The sequence below is a fragment of the Drosophila ananassae genome, chromosome 2R (genome assembly GCF_017639315.1).
Source record: "Drosophila ananassae strain 14024-0371.13 chromosome 2R, ASM1763931v2, whole genome shotgun sequence".
Lineage (NCBI taxonomy): Eukaryota > Metazoa > Arthropoda > Insecta > Diptera > Drosophilidae > Drosophila > Drosophila ananassae.
In genome coordinates, this window is record NC_057928.1 from 22816860 (window position 1) to 22830450 (window position 13591).

The window sequence follows — 13591 nt, forward strand, 5'->3', positions numbered from 1 at the left end:
GCAGTACAGTCAGCCTGTCTCAATTAAGCGCAAATTGAATTAAATACTTTCACATGCGAAAACAAAGCTGGCCAAACACGCACACTCCGGGGCCTGTGGGGCTCGAAGACGTGTTTTTCCTATTAAAAAGAAAAATGTGAAAGGAGAGAAAGGACCTGAAAAGCTACGAATGTGTGTTAGATGAATTAATAGCCTAATATGGTCAGAATACAAGGATAACAAATAGATCGTAGGGCAAGTGTGGAATGTAAAAAATCTTCCAGAATTCCTGGAAATTCCTGAGAATCAGATTTCAATAAAGACCTCTATACAAGTACGTGATTTAATTACAACCTTCTATCCCCAATAAGTACTTATCCCCCATTCCCTATTTATAATTATTGATTTTCAATTGAGGAAATTTTCCAAGAGCTCTTGTAACATAAGAAGTGGGCTCTAAGAGGCTTACAATCAGGACGAAAAAGGAATCATAAAACACTCGTTAGGACGGACATTTTTGACGTACCTTTATTTCCCAATCGAGTTGAAATCGGTTTAATTATATGGACACCCAAGGCCCTTAGCTCTGGTCCTGGCCCACTGTGCTAAGCCCTCTGACTGCTGCCGTAAATCCGCAGAGCCGCCGAGGCTATTACGTGGTTAAACGCACCATGTCCACATAGGTCTCAGATGGCAGATCCTGCTCGGCCAGTTATTCGCTCAGGCACACACAATCAGTCGACCCGCTCCCTTGGACTGGGATGGGGATGGGGGAGCAGATACATGGACATAGATACAAATTCAATCTTTTACTGCCTCTGCTTTTTCAATGGCATCGTTTCACTTTTGTTCCTACAATTTTGCACTTGCTTTGCCAGGACCACGGTGTCCTTTTGCTTCAGTTTCTCAGTGGCTGCTGCTGATGTTGTTGTCGTTTTGTTTTGTTTTCCTCAGCTTAGTTTTGCTCTGGGTTTTTGTTTTTGGTGTGACACACGTTTAGCTACAATCTTCTGGCTCTTCAGTTTCAGTTTAGTCTCTACATCTATAAAAAATCTAACCTTAAGCCTAAAAATATTTAAAATTATAATTTCAGTATATCTCAATATATGCTATGAATAATAGCTCGGTTAGTGAAGGATAAAGATTTATTGTAGTTACTAGAATTTCTCTCAGTGCACTTAGCCTGGCAGATTTTTCTGCGTTGATTTGTCTTGGATTTCTCTGTGCTCGTATGTGTTGGTTCAGCCTTTAATTCATTAGACCACAATCGTATTAAGTCTGTAGTTGGGGGATTCTGGGCCTGCAATTTCATTTCATTTCAGTTCAGTTCGGTACAGGTTTTTTTCCCCTCCTTTCTCTCCGTTCATGACACTTTTTTTCCCATGGCATCGCTTACAATATCCCCACGCACACACCGACACTCATACACATACGGGTGACTGTGGGACATGACAGCTTTCGGCTGTCATGTTTAGTCCGCGCGTTGTGTTGTGATTTCCGTTTCCGCTCACTGGCAATCCGGCAAATGCATGCGGTTGTCTCTTTCACGCTTTTTACGCACCGCACGCTACGTGTCGCCGCCAATAAAAAGTACAAACAAAAAACAGACACGACACGAAAAATAAATATATATAAAAAAAATTGTAAACGGAATTACAAGTTATCCACCCCACCCACCCACACACAAACTCAGACACTCTTGTATTCGCACGCATCGCCAGCCAGGCTATAAAAGTCAATAATGTCGTTAGCAAAAAATAAAAGAAATCAAATTGAAAATATAGTAAGACAGCGGAGCAGAAACCGAAAATAAAATAAAACTTGAGACATCGTCTCGCTAATAAATTCGTCAGTGGAATAATTTTGGGGGAGAAAGCAAGAATTGGTGAAATTAGTCCTTGGAGATAGTCGGGACGTGTAAGTACTTAGTAGGGATACAGGGAACAGTACAATTTTATTTAAAGGATTTTAATTAACTATTTTAATTAAAAACTAATCGCTGTCTTTTGAAGGATAAGTTAATCGAATAAATAATATCCTTTTGGGTTAAATAACTATATATTTTTAAATAACCAAACACGTTCAGAGTTTATAATTTTCTTTGTATTATTCTTGTAATTGTAACATTTTTCCCTCATAAGTCTGGGCATACCCTTGCGGATAAACTCTCGGTTATTGGGTATTAAAATTGTAGACTCTGTAAGCGGATTTCAACATACTTCAAGCGCCCACGCCAGCTCAATGCTATTGGTATTGCATGTGCCTCAAAGTGGATGTCCTGAATGCGTATGTGCGTCTGTGTAAGTGATAGGATGTGTGTGTGTGCGTGTTAGAGAGGCGACGACTTTGTCGACGCCATTGCTGCCTGTAACAGGAAATCAAAGCTTATCAGCGACTACAAGGACGACTGTCGTTGCGCTGATTTCGTTTGCTCTACGTCCTTAGCCAGGAATCCTCCTCGTCCTCCATCTCCCATCCCCACCCCTCACTAAACTCAAACACCCAAACTCCAGCCAGGGGTCTTTAGGCCTCGTAGAGCTATTTCAATGCTACTCGAACTGCCACCCCGAATTGGTGGATTCCCTCCCATTAAATTACATGACGATGGCATTTCAAGCATTTGGTTTTCTGTTTTTTTTCCTCCTTTTTTTTTTTGTATTTTGGGAGGAGCTGCATACTCACAGACACTTGTGCGGTAATCGCAATGTGTGTGGAAATTGATGTCAACAGGTTAATAAGATCTATATTTATGGCGCATTTATATACGTATGTGTTCCTGAGTACCTCCACCTCGAGTGTCGTCTCTGTCACAGCGTGTGTACTGAGCAGATAAAAGATTATAGAGCTTCGCTCGAAGGGGCCTGAATGAATAATATATAATACGACATATGAGCTAAGTGGGCGGTTAATTAAGGAATGTTTTTAAATACGTGTGCTGGAATTCTTTTGAAATTTCAATCCTAGGGGTACATTTCAATTTTCCCCTTAAATAGCCGTGTGGTGGCAAATGTTTGGTGGCTTAGCCGTAAGTGGCTTAAAATGGATTGCAGAATTTTTAAATGGAAACACAAAATGTAGCACATTAATTTGTTTTGTTTTTTGGCTTTCATTCCAGAAATTCATGAAATTCCCTTTTAATTATATTTGATGGATAATTAATTTTATTTAATAAGGCGTTCTGTGAATTTTTAATTAACTGATATTTTGCATAATGCTGGAATAATATTTAATAAGACAAAATAAAAATACATACGTAATCCCTCTTATCACCTGACTCGGTAAAACGCTCGATTAAATCATATGTCCATCAGTCAGCATATAAACTGGCAGCTTTAACCGGAACATTGGCTTATAGGTTTTTACAATGTAATCCTTAAAGAAGATTTTGATGCGCATTATAGCGGACCACATCATAAAAAACATTTTTAATTACATCCCTAATCGACTTTCCTCGCACAATCGCCCTTTTTCCTTCCTTAACTGCCAGCGCTCATCGGGAAACTTTAATATTAATACTTTGTTGAAAAGAATCTGGAGAGGGGAGGAACAAAATATAAAAAAAAAATAGGGGAGTATAAGCTGAAAATATTGAGCAAAAATTTTTCACAGTCCATTTAATTTAATTAATTTTCATTCGTAATAAATTTTGTTTTTCTGCTGTGGCGGGCATTCTTTCAGAAAAGCAGAAAAGACGATGACAGAAGCAGGACGATGGAACGAAAAAAAAAATGAAGAAAACTGTTAAATTTAAATATATATACTCTTACTTATATAAAGCTTTATCGAACACTTCGGTATGACTGCTATGATTGACTTTTCCACTTAGAGGGCGGGCGGGAGATCCTTGAGGTGGCAGGAGGTAGGCTGGTGGATGGTCGGTCGGCTGTGGTAGTGAAAACCGGGCTGAAACCGGGCTATCTATAATCAATTTACACAATTTCCTCGTCATTTCCGCGATGCCGGTTCAGGGTCTGGACCAAAGCAAGCTTTTAGAGAAGTAACTTGAATTAGTCTCTACTGATTGCTTTCAGCTTTTACTCCCACCCTGCTCTCATACCCGGCCACGTCGTCTTCATCTATCCCTGTCATTTGGTGCCTTTGAGCCAGCTAAACAATGTTCCTTGTCAGCAGGACTACTCGTTCTAGTAGTTGTTCTTGCACTCCCTCCAATGGCAGGCAGCAGTTTTTGCTAGCCACCGCTCAAAATAGATTAACATCTTCACGCAGCGGCAATTAAACATGTAGCAGACACATAGATTTTCCTCAGCACTGCTCAGCTCCATTCAAGTAAAAAATACTTTCGAAAAATGTTCAGGATAAACCGGAAATTAAATACACTTTAAGGGTAATTTATTTAGAATAATAATAAAATTTTTCAGTTTTAAAATGGTTTTTTTTTAAGTGAAAGTTTTGTAAATATGAAGTGACTAATGAGATTAGATGGAAGTAGAGTTCTTTACTAATGGACTTTACCCTCAAGAAGGGTATCTAAATACTGACCCCGCATATTGATACACAGACGACGACGTAAAGTCGACTTTAAGGACAAGAAATCCCCACCCCGACCGGATGTTGAAGGAAGCCAAGGGAGGACCAGAGCAGAGCAACAAAAAAATCGCCTAAGAAGGCAACTTTTTCCAGTTCTTATAGTTGTTGGATTTTCCTGCTGGATTTGATTTTTTTTTTTATTTTACTGCCGCCGTACGTTCGGTTTAGTTGTGTTTTGTGGGCGGCGCACATGACTGGAAATTATTTAAGCAGCTGTCAGCTTTGCACCGTCGCGCTTTGCCAGGACCAAAATGAGGAATCGGAGGATATCCCCATGTAGCATATACATATATGTATATATAAGTATGTGGCAGAGGGCATGTGGCATGGGGTTAGGAAAAGACAGTCACAAATTGGCAGGCTGCCTTCCCAGTTTGCTCCGTTGACTTTTTAAGCGCCAAGTGCGCACCCTGAACGCACCAAGATAAAAAGTACGAAAATAATCTCCCGCCTTCAAGTTCAAACAGGGTTCAGCAGCAAGGGGCTTCGGTGGCAGTAGTGTCTGTGTGCGACTTAACTACCCGTATGTCTGCATAAAAGTGAAGTTTAGGGATAAGAAATGTGGATGGAAGGCGAAAGACGATTTTCTATTTTCTGCCAAGTTCAACTTTGCACAGCTAACCCCCAAAAAACTAGAGGTTGGAATTCAATCAGCCAAGAGTTCGAAGGGTTAATTGAAAGTTGGGTGTTTTGCGAGTACTTAAGCAACTTTAATTGAAATTTGGACTATTTAGGGAGTTTCCGAATCGAATTTTAGGGTTATTGGAAGTTAAATTCTTTAGCTATGGACCCTTTTAAGTTTTAACCCAACTCGTGTAATAAATATACAATGTTTATGGTCATCATTTCATCACCTGTTCAATTCCATTACCCGGTCCATGTAATTGAATTGTTGTATCTCCATCTTACCAAGATAAACAACACCGGAAACTATTTTTTCGCCCGCTTTTAAGCCAAAGAACATTTAATCAAATAAAAGCTTCCCGTCTCTCCCTCCGACCGCCCACGAAACTTCGACTTAAGGACTTACCATATGCATATTGCCAACACGCCACATCGGGGAATCGGGCGAAGGGCGCCCCAAAATAGCAAAATAGTACAGAAAGAAAAAAAAATATTGTCAACCCAAAGGAGCCCGAAAAAAATAGATGGGATAACTTGGTGGTGCAGTGTGGTTAAAGTCAAAGTTGGTCTCCAGTTTCCACTGTAGCCGGTGGAGCTGCTCCTGCTGCTGCTACGGATGCTGTTTGTTTTTTGGGGTGTTTGGGAATTTATTTATTGGCGCAGACTGGCGTCGTTTTTGCCCAGAATCCTGAATCCAGTACACAGTATCCCAGCATCCAGTGCTGCCGTTGGGCAACATTTTAGTGCCGGCTTTATTTACCTGCAGCGCTTCCGTACCGACTGCCAGAGTAATGGGTTAAATAAAAAGCTAACTGCTACCTGCTAACTGCTGGCCAGGTGGCACAAGACACTCACCGAGACAATGTTTTAACCATGGCTTTAAATGCTTAATTGTAAAATAGTTTTGCCGGTAACCGTGCCATCTTCGCTAGGATCCACATGCCTCCTGCTGTTTATTCCTGCCCCAGGGTCGCTTTTGTATACTCAGGCTAATAGGGTTTTAATGTAATTTGTGTTCCTTCCTGAATAGGGAGATATTTTTTTGTGTATCGATAGAATTTTCGATGGCTAGCCGATTTCTTTGTTTACAGAAATTAACTTTTTAGGCCCTTCGGCCCTGTTTTTAAATCAGGGTTTTTTTTATTATTACACGCTCTCTGAGGATATTATAATTTTGGTCTAATAAGCGCAAACATCTCGTAGACGTCTTCGACCCTATAAACTAAGAATACAGAAGAACATATACTCCACATTCACCTCCTGCTTCCTGCCCTGCGATGGCTATATCTTGGCCACTTGAGACATCCCATACCATCAGATTCTTGAGCGGAATACCTTAATCGATTTGTGTGTCGATTCTCCACCATTCTACATAAAAATATGAGAACAAAAAATTGTTTAGAATTTTTTTCAAATTCTCTGGGGGATCCCATTGAAAAATCATGAGCGATGCATGGAGCCTTTATATGGCCCCGGCGATTGCTATATCTTGGCCACTTTCCATATCTTGGCCGATTCTTGAGCGGAATACCTTAATCGATTTGTAGATCGATTTCCCATCAATCTGCATCAAAATCTGGAAACAAAAAATTTTTTACACTTTTCATCAAATTTTCTGAAGGGTCCGCTTCGAAAATCAAGAAAAGTGCATGGCGCCACTATATGGCCCCCAGCGAAGGCTATATCTTTGTCAATTCTCATCCGATTCTTGAGCGATTTCCCATCAATCTGCATCAAAATCTAAGAACAAAATATTTTTTAGATTCTTTGTCAAATTTCCTGGGGGATCCCCTTCAAAAATCATGAGCGATGCGTGGAGCCACTATATGGCCCCTGCGATTGCTATATCTTGGCCACTTTCCATTCTTGAGCGGAATACCTTATTCAATTTGTACTTAAATTTTGCATCATTCTGCATCAAAATCTAAAAACAAAATATTTTTTAGATTTTTGGTCAAAATATCTTGGGGATTCTGAGTAAAGAAGAAATATTACTTCCTTCCTTATTATCCCATAATTTCCTTAAGAATCCTCCAAGGAGTAGTATAGGAATTTTATTATTACCTCCATAAATGACATTCACATACCTTGAACAATTCGAAGAAAATCTTCTTACACACATTATTTCATTAGTATAATTATTATTGAACCGCAATAGTAATTAATAAAACACCTTATATTTCATTATTTAAGCCGAAGCTCAGACGATTTCCAAGAATTTCTGGCACCGCAAAGGAAGTAAGCTCTTGGTCCTTTTTCGTCCTTTTCCCTTTTTGGCTGGGACTCTTTTTCTGGCCCACCTTAACAACAGACTAAGAGCTTGGTAATTAAAGCGAAATAAAGTGTGGATGGGTGGCGGCATCCTGCCGGCAATCCTTTAAATGTTTGTCTAGCTGTTTGGGAGTCATCCTCATCCTTGGTACTCTCTCTTTTAGTCCTTAAACACCCCACACCACCCCACCATTTCGGAGAATCCCTTGGCGCAACTGCCGAGGCCCATTCTCATGTAGATGTCGGAGTTATGGGCGTGCCCTGCATAGTTCTTGTTGTTGTTTGCTATTCATCGTCGTTGGTGGGATGGTTTCACTGTACACTGTTAATTTTATTAATTATTGTTTAAGAATTTATAAATAAATTAGCGTAATAAGTGTACAAATAGGCTAACAGAAGGAGGATATTAATGGGTTTATTTTGGATATACTAAGCTTTCTAATAGCATACTTTTCAGGTTATGTTCCACTTTTTTAATTAAAAATACTGTATTTTTTATAAAGGTTTCTCTCAGTGCAGTCACGGTGGCAGTTACTTTCGTTGTTCTTGTTACAGTTGCCATAGTTGTTGTTGTTCGTACAACGTAAAATTAATTTGCACAGCCGTTTTTCATTTCGTTTGTCGCTTCAATGTTTAATGTCTATGTGAGTGGAAGTGTGTGTGTGGAAGGAGGTGTGTCTGTCAGTGTATGTGTTTGTGACTGTGCGTGAGCGTTCCTTGCATATTTTAGCAAGATTGCATTCATTCCAAATTCATCGCTCTTATACCCATCCATCCACACCCACCGTCCCCCAGACACACCTTTCGCTCGAACGCCTCCATTTCGGAAAAAGGAGCTACAATCACTTACTACTTTACCTGGCCAGAAAGGACGAGGAGCCAGGAAGTAGCGGCAGACGTTTTCGAAGGATCTAAGGGCAGATTTATATGTGCTTAGTTGCCTTTGGAACGTTTACCAGCGAATTTATATCATTTTTAATGCAAATTGGGACATGAAAAGAGTTAATTTCCTTTATGAACAAAGGCAGTTGCAGGAGTCCTTGTCTTCTGTCTTCGAGCCAAGTTAAATGAATGGATCCTTGGCTTTCTTTGGCTGGATTTGATAATTGGTTAATAAAAGCAAACTTTTACCTTAGACTCTTCTAATTAAATGGATTTCTATTGAACTTGAAATTTAATAAACCCTTTCTTTGTTGCAGATTTCCAACAATTGTAACGAATGATTTGTATGATTTGGAAGGCCACTTTGGAGCTGAAAGGATTAAGCCGTCGCATACTTTACGAGCCCAGTAAGTGCCTCAAACTCATTAACATCGAATCCCCATCGAGATATAGAGCTGGCGATATATCATTTTACTGGCCCCGCCATCAAAATAAACAACTTGACCAAAATTATACCCTTAAGCGAGCTGCAATAGCTGGCAATTTACCTCCTTTTTTTCTCGATTTGGTTTGGTCCTGGTTTTTGGATGAGACAGAGAGGACCGGGCCGTAAATTCCAGACCGACTGGGGAGGAAGCGAAAAAAATTTATAGACAAACTTGTGCTATTGCAGTGGGTCGGTCGGTCGGTCGGTCGGTCGGACGGGTTTTTTGGATGGCAGAACTTTTGCTTGAATATAATATTCATAAATTTAATCCGAGCAAACACTTTTCGCGTATTTCGTGCGCTTTATTTTTGCTTCTTCGCCTCTAGTCCTGGGTTTTTGTTTTTATTTTCTATATATACATATATATATTTTTTTATTTTCTTGCCGCCTGCCGCCTGCTGCCCACGTTTATCACTGAGACGACGTCAAGTATTCCACTTTTGCAACATTTTCCGGGTTCGGTTTGCTTTCTGCCCTCGCCCTCGCCGTCTCCGTATCTGTATTTGTGTTTTTGGTGGCAAAGACGGTATAAACAAAATAAATAATTCATAATGCAAATAGGCCAAAACACACAGAGACAAACCGAATGCCAAGGCAACGGAAAAATAGGAGCTCGAGGCATGATTGCAACCCGGCTCGGACTCCGAATCCTGGCTCGGACTTAGAGTCCTTAACTCTATTTTGCCCCATCCCCGTTTTTTTTGGGCCAACTTTGAAGGCAATCTGGCCTGTGTACATAAGCATTTTTCAGGCGAAAGGATTATCAAAACGAATCAGGTATTCCGTCCATTGTTGGCATTGCCCAAATGAGGGATCGCCTGGGAACATAAAACAGGGAAACAATCAGCAAACAACCAACAAAAAAAAGAATGTCAAGTGTGTAGGTACTTTTAAAAAAATAATCTTTTTTATGCCAGAGTTTAATGAGTTTAAAGCCGGGCATACACTTGGCTTAAATCTTGCCTTGTTTAAAAGGTAGGATATTGTTTCGTTATAGGCCTTTAACCCCTTTTCCAATGCCCTGAAACAATGTCAAGTTTGATATAGCGTTTTTTCTCTGTGCACTCTCATTCCGGTTGAACTTATGGCCCGTGTAGCTAAGCCACGGTTAAGGGTTATACGGCTTTAAATAGTCAACCAAGGCTAAGCTGGGCCACAACATCAAAATCGGAGAGGTTGGGTTGGAGGGCTTACTGGGGGGAAAGGGCAACACCGCATATATTAAATAAAAAATGCAAAATCGTTAGGGCCGGCTAAGGGTGACGAGGGTGACTTGGTCAGGGCGTTTGCAACTAAAATAATCAAAAAAAAAAAAACTAAGAGAAAGGGGAAAGTAGGTAGAAAGTATGTAGGTGGAAAGAAGAAGCAACAGTAGTACCAAAAAGAAGCGGCAAAGGCAAGCGTAATCGCCAAGCAACACACATACACATCATGGTAAAAAATGCAACAAAATCGGATTAAAAAGTGCTCAGGGGTTGAGCAACCGAGCAAAAGACCAAAGCCAACGCCAAAGCCAAAAGCGGCTGCCAGAAGTAAAAACAAAAAAAAAAAATAGCTGCTAGAACCTACTACTACTACTACTACCCACCACCCACTCAGCAAAAGAGATACAAATTGCAGTAAGACGGTTTTTTATAGTTCAACGATGGATTTACGATGTTGCACGACTTTGAACTACATTTGTCGAGGTTCCCTGCACCCTCTTACCCTGAAAATCCCCGCGGACTGCTTAAGTCACTAGTGGTGGTGCTGGTGGTGGTGGTGCATCCACTACGGGTGCTGAATAAAACTATCATCCACTGGCACTCGCTCTGGCCCCCCCCAAACCCCAATCTAGCTAGTTTGTTAACAGCTAACCAGTCGGGTGTGTTGTTCCGCCGGGTGTAACTGTACTTGCCTGCCCATTCGACCGTTACGGCTCGTAAAAGTTGCAACTTTTTCTCACAAACAACCCACCACCCACTTCCTTCACCACCCCCACCCCCCCATCAAATACTCGATGAACTACAAGTAGATGCAAAAAGGCTGAGGAGGCCAGGCTGAACCCAGTAAGGAGCACATAATACGGCCGTAAACTGAAATGCTACTGCGTCCGTTGCAAGTTGCAACAAAATTGCAGTCATGTTCTAAGCCGGTTTACGGTCTCACCCGCTAATATTAAATATTACCACGGCCAGGGTGTGGGTGGCAACGGGGTGTGGTTCATGCCTCCAAGGAAATTACGGATTCAAATTAGCGGCACTCCATCTCAATCTGGAGAGAGTACGGGCCGCCCTCTCAACCGCTGGCTAATGCGTTTTATGATGCCCACTTTATAGCGACCACTCACCGAATGCGGTCACATGAAATACAAAAAAATAGTCTATCCAAAGGATACTTAAAAGGATAATGGTTTAAAAACAAAAAACTTGAAAATATTTAGTGTGGGATTTTACAAAAATTATTTGCAATTTAAAAGTTTTTTTTTTCCAAGGCATCATAGCTTTTATTTTTTATGAAGACCCTTTTGATTTTTCATTAACTTTGAAGTGTATAGACCCCCTTTTGGAAGACCCACACCCCTGCTTCAATCGTTACGGCCCACTTTGATGCAATTTAATCAACTTATCGCGTAAAATGCACCAAACGTTTTTCTTTTAGTTCGCCAAGTGCACCACCCAAGTACCCCACCACCCAGACACCCAACCAACCAAACATCCACGCCCCACCAAAGTAATCAATGATTTTTCAGTTTGTGCATTAAAATGCAAAGCCCTCGAACGGGGAACCCGGAACTCAGAACCCGGAATCCGGTATCCGGTATCCCCGAACCTAGTCCCTTTTTAGCCCGTATTCCGCCCATTTCAGCCACATTTTACTCATTGGCTGGCTCTGTTGCTTATTTAGGGCTAATTAAGTTTCATTTAATGGCTGCCATTGGGAGTCTCACAGCTAAGTTCAAGCCCGTAGTACTGGGTGCTGAGGTCATTGGGTGGTACTTTACAGTTTAGCAGTTAGTTGTTCTTGTTGTTGATGGCTTGCATTAAAAAACAAAAAAAGAAAATAAATAAAAAAAAAATTGCAAAACAAAAAGAAAATAGAAAATTTCCGCGTGCCGCTTTTTAACTTTTTCCAGAGAGTTGGCAATTGAAAGTTTCTTGTGGCTATGGTATGGATGGGGGGTGGATAGTGGGTTTATTCCTGACTGATATATCCCCTTTTGCAATTTAGGGATTTTAAGTGAACTATGGGAAACTTTTTGTTTGAATGATTCCACTCGTATTTAGATAGAGTTCAGTTTATTTTTCCATCATTGATGGAGGGTTTTTATCGGATAAGTTGTACTGATACTGATATGGTTTGAAGCTTTAAATTGTTAATTATTTTCATTGTTGGCTCGATTTTTGTGGTGGACTAATAGCAAAAAATATAGTATTTTATTAAGCGGATTTTCTAACCACAGTCCAACCTTGTTGTTTTCTCTGTGGAAATCATTAGTCCATGGCTGTGATTCCATAGAACGAGATTAACTCGAATAGCCGGCAATTTTCGATGGGCATCTAATTTGTGCCTTCAGTACAAGACTAATGACGACCTTCTAGGGTTAAATCGTACCTGTCTGTTGTTTTGAAGTAATTATGGGACTTTAATGATGGCTATCAGTCGGAGTGAGGTGAAAAGTGTTTGATTTTTTTTGTATTTCCTACAGATGTTTGCTGGCCTGTGATCGATCTCAGAGGTTCCACTTCGTGAGACGATCTGCCGTATAACTAGACGACTTTAATGATTTATAATTGACAGAAAATACTATTTTTTTTTTCTTATGAGAGAGGCCACTTGTAACGCCAACACGGCAGCCCAGTCAGCTGGCCAAGTCGGCTAGCAAGTCGGCTAATATATAGATTTTTTGTGAAACCGGTTCAAGTAAGTCATTTCTTTCAAGTGCACATACTGTAGGTTCTCTCACCCTTTACTGCGCGAAACCAAATCAGATCCATACTCGTATTGAAACAAGTTTTCAAACAAACTGGCTCGGCCGGCCATTTGAATATTTATGAATTCTAGTGCAAAAAATGAAGAAAAAAATCACAAAAAATACTTATTTATATTGAAGTCAGTTCAAACCCGACAGTTGTAAGTCGTGTACATCTTTTTCCGACATTTGTTTGCTGTTGCTGTTCTTCATTCACACCTTTAAACAAAAAATACAGAAAAAATAGAGAATAAAGCCCTAAGTTATTCAAGTGGCTAAGTGCTTAGAAAAATGCTTGGTAAATACCGCGAAACAATTAACCGAGACAAAGTACTTTGAAAACAGTTACAAGGTCAAGGCAGCCACAGAGCCAGTCACCCACCAGCAGTGGTTGCCCCTCCGTTCCAAAACCAAAACCAAACCACTTGGCAAATTCAAAAATAATTCAAACAAATGGCTAAAACAGCTGTTCCATAACATTGACGCGGGACGCCTGCGCACTGGAGATGCAAATAAGTGGGAAAAAAAACAAGAATAAAACGCAATCTATTAGAGCTGACTCATATAAAAGTTTCTAACAGGTATTAAATAAGTAATATATTGAATTTTATTAAATAATAAATGTAATTTGTAGGAAAACACGGATACTCATGTGACTACGAAGGGAAAATGTAATTTTAGCAAATTTGAAAGTCTGTTCTAAACTAATTATAAAATTTCTCAAGAATTCGATGGGAATACTCGATAACTATAATTCAATTAGCAAATGTCCACAATCTGTGCTAAATCAAACACTGACTGACTGACATATCAAAATGTATTCAATTCAATGACAAACTAATTGAATC

General features: G+C 40.1%; 1 protein-coding gene across 1 annotated transcript in view; it reads left to right on the forward strand.

Moving 5' to 3' along the window:
• The window catches only part of LOC6507251 (Ig-like and fibronectin type-III domain-containing protein 2), a 64804-nt gene that overhangs the window by 16527 nt on the left and 34686 nt on the right, over nt 1-13591 (forward strand). The window contains exon 2 of the mRNA XM_001956345.4: nt 8622-8711. The gene's annotated coding sequence lies outside the window, so the exon portion shown is untranslated. The remainder of the gene's footprint in view (nt 1-8621; nt 8712-13591) is intronic.